Genomic DNA, 16,997 nt, shown 5'->3' with positions numbered 1-16,997 from the left:
CGTCCACGAGCCACCTGTTCTCCACAAGCCAGTTCTCCCCTGCTTAGCCTTTTTGGTGAGTGGGGGAGTGAGTCTTGTGGGGTCCAATTGGTGTACCAAGCTTGCATGTGTAGTTGGTGTTGCCTGCCCTGTATATGGGGCGTGTTTCTGGGCAGTCAGGGAGGGGGGGGTGGCTCTAACAATCAAATCTCCCTGGTGATCCTAGAGTTTTAAAGCTGCTGCAATAGTCTAATCCTTCAGTTCAGTCCTGCCACAGTTTGTCTCTGCCACTGACCCACAAGTCCTTGGTATTGGCGTATGGCTCCTGAGACTTGCAAGTGGGCCCCTCTTCCAGGCCGTGCACCCTGGGTCCTCTGTTGAGGGATGACTGTGCTATGTCACAGGTGAGTGCCGTCCCCCTAGGGCAGTTCTGGGCTGCTGGGCTGTGTAGGGAGGCTCCCAGTCTACTGAAATGATGGCTGAATGGGGCTTTGTTAATTCACACTGCTCTACCTTCCCAACTCTGGGACAATCAGCTGAGGTTGCAGGGAAGGCTAATGTCCACGCCCAGTTTTGTGGTGTGTGCCTGTTATTTGAAGCACTTCCGTCACACTGGGTTGTCTGGGGCAGTTCTGGGCTATGGGGCTGGCGATGGGCAGGAGTGTTTCCTGTCCACCAGGATGATGGCTGTGAGCGGACACCCCCCTTTTCTTGGGAAGTTGTGGTGTTTAGTGAATTTTCTCAGCCACTGGATAATTGCGTTTTGTCTCAGAGCTCTCCTAGTTCTGCTCTTGACTTGACCTGCCCAAATAGCAAGTCTTTGAAGCTTTCTGTATTGGACTTCTTAGAGTAATTGTTTTAGAAAAAGAAAAAAGGATTAAAAAACAAACAAACAAAAAAAAAAATGGGCCCTCCTCAGAGATCTAATGGGTTATTGAAATGCTAAGAGACAAAGCAACCAGGGCCATTAAGGAAAGGTCCACAGGGCAGAGAGATCAGCTTTTCTTCAGGATTTGCATATGCGCCTCAGGGCCCTTCCCCTTTCTATATTCACCAGAACTCCAAAAGTCCTCTGCTTTTATTTTGGAGTTTTTCGTGTTGTTTTTTTTCTTTGCCTGTCTCCTCTCTGCTGGGCTGGCTGCTCTCAGATTCTCTGGTGTCTGGTCTCAGTCTATCTATGGTTGGAGTTTGAATCAGTAGAATGAGTTTCCGATAAGGGCTGCCACTGCAGTTCTCCCTTCTCCTTCCCGGAGCTGACAGCCCCTCCTCCCCCGGGACTGAGCCTGGCAGGGAGGGGCGCGGGTCCTCTGGCCGCAAAAACTTACAGATTTCGCTGATCTCAGCAGTTCCACGTTTTCATGAGTGTTGTATGAAGTATGCCCAAAGTCAGATTGCTCTGTGGTGTCCAGTCCACGCAGTTCCTGGCTTTCTACCTACTTTCCTGGAGGAGTAACTAAAACATACAGCTCACCAGTCTGCCATCTTGCCCCGCCTCTCGAGAACTTCTTTTTAAGGACAGAAATACCTATTCATTCCGTTTACTAAATCACTAAATCTGATACTAGGTCTAAGATGCTAAAGAATTATGGTTTTAATCAAAAGCAATCAAATGAACATATACACACATACACATGCACACAAATCATCCAAAGACTTTTGAAGCAAATTTGAAAAATGTATTTTTCAAATATTCACTTCCCAGTTCTGTTTTTTGTTTTTTGTGTTTTTTTTTTTTTTTTTTGATGCAGTGTGCTATAAAGGAAAAATCACAAGCCTTTGGAATCTGATAAATTCTAATTCTTCCACATGTGATCCTTAGCAAACCGTTTAACCTCTCTGAGCCCATCTCTTCACCTGTAAAACGTTATGAGAAAAAATTAAATAATCTGCCTGCAGCACCTAGCACTGCACCTGATACAGTCAGCAGACATTGTTAATTCTTTTCTACCTCCCCAATTCCACCCCATCCCCTATCCCCCACCTTCCTGCAAACATATATTTCTAATTCAGGTACCCACCGGCAGGACAGCAAAATCCTTGAAAAACTACTGCACAGGTGTGTATCCTGTTACCCCGGGATATAATTGTAATAGTTCCCTATGCCTCAGTTTCCTCGTTTATTAAATGGGGATTCTTGCACCTTCCTCAGATATTTTTAAGGGAATTAAAGGAGCTAAATCATATGAAGGGCATAGAAAAGTGGCTGCTTTGTGGTGAGGCCACTAGAATATAAACTCTATGAGAATTTTTTGTCACTTCTGTATCCCTAGCACATTGACGAGTACTTAGAACATAGTAGGTACAGACTAAATATTTGTAATAAACAAATACAGTAACATGCTTTTCTTCCACTTGCCCAACCCAAACTACCCCTTTACAGACAGTGGGGCCTGTGTGGGTGTGTGCAGGGCAGGGATTTAGAGATTGCTTCCTAAATGGAAATAAGAAAACACCCCATGGCTTCCCCTCACTGAACATATTTTCCTGACCCATTAACATATCCTTCCCTAGAAAAGATAGCTGTCCTACTTTATAAAGGGCTCAGATGGGGGTTAGATATTTGGGTATACATCTGTGTGCCAGCATGACTTTACCCTGGCTTCTGTCCATGCTGAGTTTGAAGACCACTGAAGGGCTGGAGTAGTTTAGTTCCCATAGTATATTGTGTGAGGTCAGCCCTTCATAAATGTGCAGAGTGAATAATTTACTTTTCACAGTGCCTTGAGAACAAGTATTTTATGAGTTCTCTTTTATAGTTAAATTCTAAATATTCTCTACTCCCTTAATGGACTATTATAACTTCTATAGCTAGAGTAAGTGCTTCTAAAGTGTGGCGCCTGATTCATTGGATTTCTTTGGTGACTTCTAGCATGCTAGCAGATAGCATTTGCTATATACAACCCCAATAGGATATGCACTAGGCAATCCAGGCTAAGTGTGCCTAAACTACTTTAAACACACAATATAAGTTCAACATATGTTACTATGTGACTCCGTAGAAGCTCTGAATTGTATCATGTTTCCTATATGCCTTTAAGTGTGGTCCCTTAGTATTTACTCTCAAACTGAACTGTATTAAACTGGTACCCCCAAATCTTCAACAGGCTATGCGATGAGAAGGTTATAATGATGAATGGAGAATATGAGGACATGTGATGTTTTAATGAAGCCAAGTGAACGGAAATTCAACCCATTTAGTCACATTGCCCTGCTTTGTTTTCTACCACTTCCTTTGTAATGAGCCAACAACAACAACACAAAACACTTATTATGAGAATCGCTGGAAATTTCAGGTGCTTACAGAATGAAAGAAGCTAGGTCACCAGTCAGGAGGATGGACATGTGCAGCAGTGTGCAGATATTTGGATTGTGGAATTAACCTTCCATCCCGCCTCTCCCCCAAGCCAACCCAAGGAAGATAATTACTTGGGAAAACGAGTCCCTATTTGAGAATATTTAAGGTGCTTAGAAAACTGAATTAGCTCCTACCATAGTTATAAGCCCCTCTTACAAAATGCCTAATGAAGGATTCTCAGAACAATCACTGTCTCCTTGAAATTGACCAAGAAAGGAGATTTTATAGTTCCTCATCTGAACAGATGCCTGCTATGACTCAAGTATGAGTTGTGCTCTCTATCCTTATAATAAATATGTCCAATATTAGTAGATGTTCAAGAAGATCAAACACAGCAAACCATCTTATTTATGGTTGTAGGTAAGGATAAGTTAAAATGCCAGAATCTAAATATTTCAGGATTGCAAGCAAAATCATCCTTAATTTGAGAATCAGTAATAGTGTGGAACTGCAAGTCTTAAAAATACCCTAAAACCTTTTGACATATTCTCCCCAAAAATAAAATAATCTCTGTAGTATGAACTTCAACTTTCATTTAATTTGTTAAAGAAAACAAACCCCAGTTTTTAAGTACCTAAGGATACACAAACACACAAAAAGAAGCATTTCTTCCCAAAACTGAGAGCCTTAGGACTTATTTTCTAACTCTGTTTCTTCTAACTAGATCTTCATCACCAAAAGTTCTTTTGAGGAGTTTGTTGCTGCACACATAGACACTCACACTCACACTCATCACACACACTCAAGTCAGCTAGAAACAACCCAGGAACAACAATGGGATATGGTCTTGATTGAACCTTATTATTACAAATGTTCACACCATTTTCGTTTAAAAGATCACCTGGCAGTGTTACTCTACCTAGAATATGTCCTCCAAACTGTTTTCAAATCATCGCTTCAAGAGGTAACGTCAGTGTCTTCAATAATGATCCATTTATGACTCCACAGCTCAGCCCCACCTTGTGGACTGAGTTCTAAAGCAGTGATTCTTTTTTTTTTTTTTTTTTTGAAATAAATTCAGTTATAGGAACAGTTGCAAAAACAATACAAACCCCATATACAGAACTCCAGCATACCCTGACCCCCCTCCCGATACCCCAATCCACCAACTTTAACATGCTGTCACACTGCTATTTCTTTCCCTCCCTCCCTCCCTATCATCCATCATCTATTGCTCTGTCTTCTGAACATATGAGAGCAAGCTGCACACATCCTTGAACAAACACTATAATTCACATATACAATTCCCATGAACAAGAACATTCTTTTATGCAATCCCATTAAGCGCAGCTAAGAAAGACAAGAGATTCAACAATGATACAAAGCTTACATTCTATATTTCCTTCTTTTTTTTTTTCTTATGTTTCAACTGTGTCCCTTTGAGCCTCCTGTCCTCCATCCTCAGATCCCATCCAGGGTCATCCTTGGCATTCAACTGTCATCTATTTAGACTTTTTTTTTTTTTTCAATTGTGGAAACATATATACAGCCTAAATCTTCCCATTCCACCCTCTCCCTAGCATTCCATTAGTGGGATTAATCATATTTAGAATGTTGTAATGCTATCTCTTTCCCACCATCCATTACTAGAAATTCCCCTTCACCTCAAACAGCAACCCTACACTCCTTTCTTAATTCCCCATTGCCCCTTCCCCCATTTCTCTTACCCATACTCTACTTTTCATCTCTATGGTCATATTCTCTGATAATTTCTTTGTGTTTATTTTGGGGCTTAAAATTAACCTCTTAAATCCATAACAATCTTGTTTTTCTTTGATACCAACTTAACTTCAATAGGACACATAAACTATGTTCCTATACTCCTCCATTCCCCCACCTTTATATAGTTCTTGTCAAAAATTACATATTTTACATTGAGTTCAAAACCACTGATTTGTCATTAGAGTTTATGTATTTTATATCATGTAGGAAGTAAATAGTGGAGTTACAATTCAAAAATTATTGACTTCTATTTGTATTCCATTGTGGTTGGAGAATGTGCTTTGAATATATTCAATTTTTTTTTTTTAATTTCTTGAGGCTTGTTTTATGTCCCAGCATATGGTCCATTCTGGAGAAAGATCTGTGATCACTAGAGAAAAATGAGTGTCCTGGTGATTTGGGATGTAAAGTTCTATATATGTTTGTTAAAATTCTCTATATCTCTTTCTCCTTTCTTTGTTTCTCTGTTGGTAGGGCTCCCTTTAGTATCTGAAGTAGGATAGGTCTTTTATTGGCAAAGTCTCTCAGCATTTGTTCGTGAAAAATTTAAGCTCTCCCTCAAATTTGAATGAGAGCTTTGCTAGATAAAGTATTCTTGGTTGGAAATTTTTCTCTCTCAGAATTTTAAATATGTCATGCCACTGCCTTCTCGCCTCCATGGTGGCCGCTGAGTAGTCACTACTTAGTCTTATGTTGTTTCCTTTGTATATGGTGAATTGCTTTTCTCTTGCTGCTTTCAGAACTTGCTCCTTCTCTTCAGTATTTGACAGTCTGATCACAATGTCTTGGAATGGGTTTATTTGGATTTATTCTGTTTGGAGTTCACTGGCATTTATTCTTTGTGTATTTATATTGTGTAGAAGGTTGGGGAAGTTTTCCCCAACAATTTCTTTGAATACTCTTTCTAGACCTTTATCCTTCTCTTCCCCTTCTGGGACACCAATGAGTCTTCAGTTTGGATGTTTTATTTTATCTATCGTATCCCTGAGATCCATTTTGATTTTTTCAATTTTTTCTCCATTCTTTCTTTTGTTCTTTCATTTTCTGTTCTGTGGTCCTCGAGGAGGCTGAGTTGTTGTTCAGCTTCCTCTAATCTTGTACTATGAGTATCCAGAGTCTTTTTAATTTGGCCAACAGTTTATTTCCATAAGATCTTCTATTTTTTTACTTAATCTTGCAATGTCTTCTTTATGTTCTTCTAGGGTCTTATTTATGTCCCTTATATCCTGTGCCATGGTCTTCTTCATGTCCTTTATATTCTTTGCCATGTTTTCATTCCTCGATTGTAGTTCTTTGATTAATTGTGCCAAGTACTGTGTCTCTTCTGATATTTTGATTTGGGTGTTTGGGATTGGGTTCTCTGTATCGTCTGGTTTTATCATATGCATTAAGATTTTCTGTTGTTTTTGGCCTCTTGGCATTTGCTTTGCTTGATAGGGTTCTTTCAAGTTGTGAAAAAAAAAATACCAATCTAATTTTTCAGAAATACAAGTTGGTGGCATACACATTCTCTAACTAACCAGCAGATGGTATCTGCACGTCATCTATACCCCTCAAGTCACTTCTCCTCAACTTTGTCCCTGTGGTGTGTGGGGAAATGATTTTTGTGGGGTTCAGTTGGTGAACTCAGTTTGGGTGTGTTGCTGGAGCCCTCCGCCCTGAATGTGGGGCATGTATCCAGGTGGCTAGGGAGGCAGGGCAGCTTTAATATTCAAACCCCCCAGGTGTTCCCAGAGATTCAAGCTGCTGCAAGAGTCTAAGCCTTCATTTCAGTTTTGCCCCAGATTTTCTGTCACTGACCCACAAACCACCAGCACTGATGTAGCGTCCCTGGGTCTTCCGAGTGGGCCCCCCCTTCTCAGCTGTGATCTTCCAGGACCTCTGCTGAGGGAAGGCTGTGCTACGTCACAAGTGCGCACCATCCCTCAAAGGATGCCCCGGGCCTCCGGGCCGTGCAGGGGCACTCTCAGCCTGATGCAAAGATGGCTGAATGAGGTGTCTCAATCCGCCCTCCCCCTCCTTGCACAGTTCCTTCTTCCCAGCTCTGGGACAACTGGCGCAGCTCTGGGCTGTGGGCCTGTCCCTGGGCAGGAGTGTCTCCAGCCCACCAGGGAGCCAGCTGCAAGCAGTGGGGTTTCTTTCTCCTTTTGGCTCTCCCCTCTGCTCCCCTGACCCTGAGGGAATCTGCAGCGGGCTATCCTCCATGCCAGACACCGAGAGGCTGGCTCAGCCTGCTCCTGCTGTGCTTCACTGCGCGGTTCCCACTGTTGCAACTGCAGCCGCTCCTGGGTTTTGTCCTTTTATTTTTTTTTTTAAAGAACTAGTCCGTCTCCAAACGCCAACCTCCGGCTTCCCCACACTGTAGCGCGGCTGCAGGTATTTCAGCCAGCTTACTCACTCATTTCAGAATGCAAACTCCCAGTTTCACCAAGTGTACATTCCCTGTGGTTCTAGCAGACCTTGTCCAGCTGGTGCATCACTGAAACTGGTATTCTGGGTCACCTTCTGGTTTTTATCTAGTATTTTTTACGGAGGTGTTTTTTGCTCTGTCTCACCTAACCGCCATCTTAGCTTCTCCTAAAGCAGTGATTCTTAACCCCCCTTGAGTAACAGAACAGCATTGAGAATCCAAAAATGCATAAACACATATGCCCAAAATTTTTAACATAATTCCCATGGTCTAGACCACAGCCTAAGTAGCTCTGAACAAGTGCCTAAACAAGTTCCTTCCACTGAAGTACCAAGGACTTTTTTAATTTTTATTCTGTTACCATCTATACAATCTAATATTTCCCCTTTTAATCACATTCAGATAATATTTCAATGCTGTTAATTACATTCACCATATTGTGCCACCATATAGCACCATCCATACTAAAACATAACGATCATTACCAACTTGAAATCTAAGAATACAAATTAGTAAGTTAAATTCCTGGTACTTCAGGTCTTCATAAAATTATTTCATCACCTAAACTTTTATTTGGTTATTAACCACCAACTGATTAACATCAGGGAGACTAACATTTCGCATGCACTTTTGAAACTCCTGTTGAAATTGCTCATTCACACTTTATTTCTTTTCTATTCCTAGACCCTCATCCAAATAGAATGGAAGCTCAATTCTCCTTAATTTCTCCCTTATCTAATGTTTCTTCTCCAGAAACTATTCTTTCCTTCTCTTATCCAGAACTTGATATCAGATATGAACTAATCATTGACTCTCTTGGAAACTCATAACAGATGAAATTGAGTTAATATTTTATCATGTGCCCAGCTTACTCAAAAATTTAGAAATCAGTTGGTGATTAAAGATACCATGTTAATGAAAAGTGCTCTGCCCCACTGTTTTGTGGTTGCAACGATGCTGCTTAATAATTGGTTACAGCAAAACCCATGGTGTTCTTTAATGTAATTTAAATGCCAACTGAATCAGTATCATCAGTTCTCCATTTTTATTTAATCTAAATTTGGGAGGACAAAAACTAGTAAACAGTTTAATTGCTATATTGATTTCTACCAAATACATGTGTGACTTCATGTTTGTGTTCTGTTCTGATGCAACTAGCCTTAGAAAGGGCACAGGGATTCATTGTGTTAAAGGACATGTGCCTGCCTCATGATTTACACCGGCCCTGCAACCCTGCTGGGAATAGGATCATTCATTCTCTCATGAGCTCTATAATAGTCATCAGTATTCACCTGAAAAAGAACAGTTTTTGTATAATGGTTAGTTGCTTGGCCTCTGGAGTCCAATACCTTGGTTTGAGTCCATGCTCCATGCTTACTCTCCCACCTTTGCAGTTACTTAGCCTTTCTTAGCCCTGGCTTTCTAATGTGAAAAAAAATGGTGATAATGCCAACTGTGGCTTAGCATATTGCCCAGAGTATGGCAAGTGCTTAATAAATGCTAGCTATTGCTTTTATGGTGAAGATGATAAAGATAATACAAAACTCCCACACTTTTAAAACCACCTGCAAATTCCCTCCCTCCAGCTGAAAGGAAAGGCCAGAAGTAATGAGAATTTGAGAAATAGAGAAAGAGATAGTTTGTCCCCACACACAATTAGGCAAAGATAACACATTGGTAGAAGTCATTTGAATCAGCCAGGACACCAAATGTCAAGAATGTGAACGTGTATCATGGGGAAGGGAGTTATTTACACCTGTGAAGACCTCAGTAAATTATCCATGGCTTCTTGATCAGTAGGATGCCTCTGACTGCAAATAACAGGATAAAAACAAAACTCTCTAGGGGATTTTACTCTCTCTCATCTCTTGCGTTCTTTGATAAAATGCTACATTTTCAGTCAGACCTTTCTTTATGACTCTGTGAACAACTGCAACACAGCACTCTACCTACTGCCTGACATACCATTTGCCCCTTGTGTGTTTAATATTTTTTCATTGCACTCATCACCTTACACACTACGTAATTTACTAATTTATTTTGTTTAATGTCTGGCTTCCACTATTTGAATGTAAGGTTCACCACAGAGGGATTTTTCCAAGGATATAGACCCAGCACATAGAATAATTCTGAGCATAGTATGCCCTTATTAGATGAATGGATAAGCAAGAATGCCCAGAAGTAAGGTTAAGTCAGTCGCTAAAGAATATTATCAAGATTCAGGTCCCTTCCACTTCTCCACTCTGACATCCTCAGTGTTCACTTCATCCTAAGCAACCACCTCATTGCCACATGATGACTGCAGCAGTTCTAGGCTTCACATCTGGACAAGACAATGTCTAAAGTAAGAGAGCCAGATACCCTCTTTCAAGAGAAAGAAGCATTCACAGAAGGCTTTCAACATTTTCTCCCTCATGCCTCACTCAACCGAACTTAATTATTTAAACTAATTGGTGTTAAGGAAAAGAGAATTACTTTAAGTATTAGACAAATCAGGATTTCCCCCTAAAGTAGGCAAAAGATCATGTTCCTGAGAGGGTAAATACTTGAGCCAATTTTATGTTCCATTGGCAAAGAAGAAAGGAACTGGTGGATAGTGAGAGAGAAAACAACCGTATCTCTGCTTCTATGCACTGCTGAAGGGAACTGTAATAAGATTAAATGTTTTTAAAACAATTTTAACAATACTCTCTTAAATATTTATATATTTATATTTGTATATATATTTGTTAAAAGGTATAGCAGACCCACATTCAGAGTAGAATGAATTGGGCTACTTCACATGTGAGACGATTTAGGGAGGATCATTCAGTAAGGGTAGGCAAACAAGATAAGTTTTTGTCTGTGTCCTAATCTCCAGTTGCTAATTCTGGTTTCAGAAACAGTTTGAGGGGCCGAGACTTAAATAAATACATCTACAAACTAATCTGTTCCATGAATGTCCTCTTCAGTTTCAAAATGTGCTTTATATGTTCTTGTTACAAAGATTAGTTGCCTTTTTATTATTTAACATAAACTGTCTCATCTCTGTTGGCTCTTCAAGTGGCCAACATAAAAAATTAAGAATGAATATTTTTATAGATGTTAGAAGTGACATGTTGAAACATTTTAGTGGTTTAGATTCTGTTTGATAAGCTTTTGACTTTTCTGAGTTGGATAATAGAAATCAAAAGAGCGAGGTTTATAAAAACCTCTTGTTTTAGTTTCCTAATTTGATTAAGGCAGATACCATGAAAAATGGGGTGGCTTAAACAATGGGAATTTATTAGCTTACAGTTTGAGGTCAGGAAAACATCCAAATCAAGGCATCATCAAGGCAATGCTTTCTCCCCAAAGACCAGCTGCCTGCATCCTTGGCTCCTTTGACACATGGGAAGGCACATGGCAGCATCTGCTAGTCTCTCCCTTCTCTTCCTGGGTTTCACTGATTTCAGCTTCTTGCTTCCATGGCACGCTCTCTCTCTCTCTCTCTCTCTCTCTCTCTCTTGCTCTGTCTCCATTCAGTTTATAAAGGACTCCAGTAATAGGATTAAGACCCATCCTGAATGAGGTAGGCCACACCTGAACTGAAGTAGCCTCATCAAAAGTTCCTGCTTACAATGGGTTCACACAATGGATTAACTTTAACAACATGTGTCTCTGGGGTACCTACAGCTCCAAACCACCACACCTCGTCTAGAAAATAAAACAGCATGACTGAACATTTGCTTGAATATTCAAGTAAGAAATTGAATTTGGATCTTAAGTAGCTGATCTTTATATTTAAAGAAAAAATATTAATTTTAAATCATACAGCTTAATTCTGAAACTTTCAGTAGTCTAGCACAGATTACTTACTCTCTTGACCTCAATCTGCTATTTGATTTTTATGTATTTTACCTGACTATTGATAGCTACAGAAGAAGAAAGATAGAGGCCACAAAAATGGTAAAAGTGAAGGTAGTCAATTTAATGAAAATTTAATATTCTGGACACAGTATCTGGAGGAAGCAGCAGCAATTCTTTTATTGGCTAGGATGAAATTGATAAATGGCTGTGAATTTAATGTGCCTTCTGTAGGTAACTGAATGTTATCTGAAATCTATCTCTTAAGGAAATATTGAGAGCTCCCAGACAAGTGTGGCCTTTATATGCACCTGACCAGAGCCTATGAGTAATATGTGTTGCACAGGAATACACACCCTTATATTTTATTTGGCATATCTCAATATTAATTAGTTTTCATACATTTAATTACCAGCCAGCAATTAGGCCTTCCCTGATGATTCTATTTACACACACTTCCACACTCACTGCACCTCCTAGCACACCCTAAGTCCTTGTCTATTTACTTTTTCTATCGCACCTATCACCTTCTTACACACACTACATAAGTTATTAATTTATTCTATTTATTTATTAGAAGTCAAAGTTGAGACTCAATAGGTGGTATACCTGTTAGATCGCTATAAAGATCCCACAAGTTTAGCAATCAAAATATTTAAGCAGCAGGAATAAAAATATTTCCAACATATTATTAACTTGGCCAAATTTCTTGCAACACAAAACCAGTAACATTGATGTTTTAGCTTATCAGTTATTGTGACTTATGTGACAGATGCAATAATAAATCAGATAATAACAAATTCTTATATTCTACACTATGTGTCCTGAGGATTTCCTGCTTGAAACATAGGACACTTCTAGTCATTGACCTACATGCTGAGGAAATAAAGAAGATAAAGGCAAATGATCAAAATCTGCAAGAAACAAAGATGTGAGGGCCTCCCTGGGCAATGCCAAGGCAATCAGCATGTTTTCACAGATGTGCCACTGACACCACCTAGAACAGAGAACTCAGTGAAAAGCTATCTCTGTGTGGGAAGCTGTCAGTCTCTCCAAAGACAGCAGGCTTCTTTCACAAATATAATAACAATTACTAATTCCATTCAAGTTTCTGTTCAACATAATAAATCAAAGATAAAGAAGTCTTCATTCTATACCAAGTATAGGATGAATTGCTCTATTAATCAAGATGTCACTGTCAAAAGCCCTTGTGAGGAGAGAACATAAGGTCATATTTCTCACAAGGAAAAGTTATCGTAGCAAGAAATGAACAAACTATGAGAATCTTAGCTAAAAACCCACCTACCTTCTGACTGAGAGCTCAAATGGAAGCAGAGGATATGCCACTATCGTATGGTACAAGTAAAACACATTGTCTATTGAATGCAGACACATCCTTAATGGCTGAAGGCCAGGGATCCACAGACAGAGCCAGGATTAGGGTGTCACGTTCAGCATACTTTGAAAACACCTGGTGCATTCACACTTACCCTTTTGGCCATACATTTCTATAAACATAATATAATTTTCTAGTTCGCTATTCACACTGCATAGAAGACACCTGCCTTGGGGCCATTTCTTCAAGTACTTATATACAAACAGAATGGAAGTCAATTTAACCAGAGCAAATATTGCTCTTGTTTCTCTAGCAAAGCACCTAAGGTTGTAACATGTTTTCCAGCATACTAATTTCCAGTTTACAGAGAAACTGCCTACAACAAAGAAGAAAAAGAACCAGAAAGAGGAAGCCATTTAATCAGCTGTTGTATGTGGTATATTTCACTTTTGTTCTAAAACACTTTAATTTTATTTTGTTTCCAGGTAACTGCATTTCAACCTTGAGTACAAAATGTGTGTGGAGCCAACAGCCAAGTAATTTTACTGTGACCTGGTCAAATGGTACTCAGCCACCTAAAATGAAATAGAAATGAAATAGAATTGTCTGGAAACAATCAGATGAACAGGAATGTTTCTTTCAGTCCATCCAACAAGGCTCCCAGAGAGGCGGTACACCAAATCATGGATTCATACTAATATTTGAAACATAAGCGCTTAATTGCCCCCAGAAAGTATTATTCTTTAAAAGTGTCATTGGCAACATAGCTATAATGGAGGAGAGCCAGACATACATATTATGAAGGAAAAAAATGGTATATGTGGGGAGTTGTAAAACAATCTTTCAATTTAAAGTAGCTCTCTATGTGACAATACGACAGTCTTGAAAATTGATACAGCAGCAACAGGAGATACTAAGATCTCTGTCTATGAATGAGATGTTAAAGAATGGATTAGATGAGTATTCAGCAACTATGTTCTAATCAGGAGGCAAGCATATTTAAAGGCTAGGCATTGGAATAAATAGACTTCATAGTTTCTATTTTCTGAGGGACTATGATTTCATGACTATCGAAATCCCTTATTAATAATCTCTAATAATTATATCCAAATTTGAATACATTATTCTTTTCCAGGCAAATCCATGAAATAAAATGGCAAAATCAGAACAACTGAATACAGAATGTCCTGGCCCTTGAAAAAAGTAAATTTATGTCTTTATTTCTTTGATGATTGTTTCAGTTCCTCCAACCCAACTTCTGTTTGTAAATTTCCTCTATGATTTTTTGATCACAGAGTCAGTTGATGACTCATTTCCTCTTCTTGAAAAAAATTAAAAAAGGTACTTTTGTTTTGTGGTTTATATCACAATTGTTTTTCCTCTGTTTTCTACTTGTCTTTTTATTTTAAACATACTGAATATTCCTCCTATTAAAAACAAAAACAAAACATGTTTTTATCTGTGCAAGTATTGTCGGGTCTATTGTTTTCCAAAATTTCTCTCTCATAATCTCTGAATTTTTGGCATGATTTGCTTAAGAGATTCTGAATATTTTTGTCCTGGGATCTTTTTGTAAGTGGCATTTCAAAGAATTATAGCATATTAGAACTAGAAAGGAGAATTTAGCCCAAATACCACATTTAACACACGATGGACTTGATGCTCACAAAAGTTATGAGGCTTAATATCTAGCAAAGAAAGGATAGAACACACACTTCCTGACCCCCATTCTAATATTTTTTCCAGGACATATATTGCCCTACATGATATGATGCCATTTTAACATTTTAGAAGTACATACTTGAAATGTATCCCTTAGATCTGGAATCTCTATGTATTATTTGACAAACATTAAGTTCTTATTATGTGAACAAATATGTTTTGGGTATCTTGTATGTGCAAATCATTTCAATGGGGTTCAAGATCTGAGTGTCAAGATGATCTATAAATAAAATATTGTTTGAACCGCCATAAAATAGGCACCGAAAACTTAAAGATAATCACAGAAATGATGTCACAAAGCTATGCTAAATTGATTCACCTATACAGATTCTTGATGCCCCAAAATGGAAGCATGCTCTCAGAGTGGGATGATCAGAACAAATTCCATGGACGAGTGGGTCTTGAAGGATATGTAGGATTTTTAAAATCTCTTTAATGTAACATACAGACATGAAAATGCATGAAGTTAAAAATCATATAGCAAATACCCATGGAACTATCATCATACCTGCCCCTCAGAATTCCCTTCTATGGCCCTTTCTTCGCCTTCCCTTCCTTAGAGGTAACGGGTTTATTAAATATTATGATAACCACATCCTGGCTTTGCTTTATAGTTGTGCTTAAGTTTGCATCCCTAAATAAGATAGTTTGGTTTTGCCTATTTTTTGAATTTTATAAAATTGGAAACTGACAGTATATATACTTTCAAATCTAACTTCTTTTGCTCAAGAGTGTGTTTTTAATATTTATCCACATGATCCTTGGAGCTTCTTCATTTATTTTCAGTGCTGTATTCCATTGCATGGATATATAATTTATTAATTAATTCTTCTCTTGATGTATTTTTGAGTTGATTCCAGATTTGGGGCTATTATGAACAACACCATTATAAACAATTTTGCATTTGGATCCTAGCCCACATGATTACACATCTGTATAAGTAAATAATTGCTGGGTCATCATTTATTTGCATATTTAACTTTACAAGATAATGCCAATTGTTTACCAGATGCTGTAGCAATGTTCAGCATGTTTTCCCATGACTCCATATCCCACACTGGCACTTGGTATTATCAGACATTTAAAATTTTAAACAATCTGGTCAATATGTAGTGGTTTCTCTTTGTGGTTTTAATTTGTCATTTCTCTGATTTACTAATAAAGTTAAATACTATTTCATATGTTTATTGGCCATTTGGATTTCCTCCTTTGTGAAATGGCTGTTCAAGTATTTTGTCCATATTTGTTTGAGTCACCTACCTTTAAAAAAAAAATTAGCAGTTCTTTATAAAGAGAGAAAACGAGCCCTTTATTGGCTATATGTATTACAGATATGTTTTCACAATCTCTGGATTTCCTTTTCCCTCTCTTAATGTGGTCTTTTCATGTAGAGACATTCTCAGTTTTTATATGTCTCATTTATCAATCTTTTCTATTCTGGTTGGTAATTTTTTGAAACACTGAAATTATAGAGGGAGAAATGAGGCAACTCCAGGCTGAGTGAATGGCATAGGCAAAATTACAGAACCTGGGAAGTTCCAGTTATGCTGACATAGAGAAGTAGTAGAAGAAAAATCTGGGACTGATCTGAAAGGTCTCAAATGCCAAGTTAAAATTTCTGAACTTTATCCCTTAGGCCTTTCCTACAGTTGAACCAGGAAAAGTTCTGAGCTGGGGAGTTCCATGATCAGAAGAGTACTTTCAAGAGATAAACCTAACGGCTCTAGAAACAACTGAAAGGAAGAGACATTTGGGATATATTGTGTTGGAAAAGGCTGCTCTGATGGATCTCTCAAGGTTTATCACACAAAACAACAAAACTTGTATGTTTAGGCTATTTACAGTTAAGGTCTTAATTGTTTGATGCATAATTTTGGGGTCTAAAAAGCTTGGGCTCTGATATATGAATGTTATTTTGTTTAGGTAGTCATGAAAGAAGAAAGAAAGAATAACATAAGCAAACAAATACAGGCATAAACAATTGAGGTAACTTGGGAGAAAAGAAGACGGATTGAAAGAAAAAAAAAATAAGATTAGATAGCTATGATGAGGCCAGACAATGGAGAATATTAAAATCCAGCATTTTAATAGAATAGATAAAGTATATAACAAAGAATCCCAAATTCCCAAAGACTTAACCTAACAAAGGTATATTGGTTGTTCACATAGAATGGGCTGCAGGTCCAAGAGACACTCCAGAGTCACTCTCTTCCATGCAACAATACAGCAATCCAGTCTGCTTTAATCTTGTGGCTCTACCATCCCAACAAGAGGACATTCAACAACTCTTGCATGAGGCAAAGAGAGTGTTGAAGGGTCTTATACTGGCACCTGAATGCCATGACCCAAATGTGACACACCCCATTGGTCTTTCCAATGTGCACAGAAAAAGAGAATCCTGGTGCAATTTAGATTTTAGAGGAGACTTTAGATTTCACATGACAGACCGAAGGGAGCCATCTTGAACCTTGTGAAGACAGAAAGAAACCATGTTCAGTTAACATTCCACTGAGGGCCTGGTAAACATCAGGAAACCTCTCACAGTATCTTAGTTAATCCTCACAATAATCCTATGACCTAATTATCTCTTTAACAAATAAGAAAACTGAGGATCAGAGTAGTTAAGAAACCTACCCAAGATCACACAA

The sequence above is a fragment of the Choloepus didactylus genome, chromosome 5 (assembly GCF_015220235.1).
Source record: "Choloepus didactylus isolate mChoDid1 chromosome 5, mChoDid1.pri, whole genome shotgun sequence".
In the NCBI taxonomy this organism is placed as follows: Eukaryota; Metazoa; Chordata; class Mammalia; order Pilosa; family Megalonychidae; genus Choloepus; species Choloepus didactylus.
Note: the sequence above shows the minus strand (reverse complement) of the source record.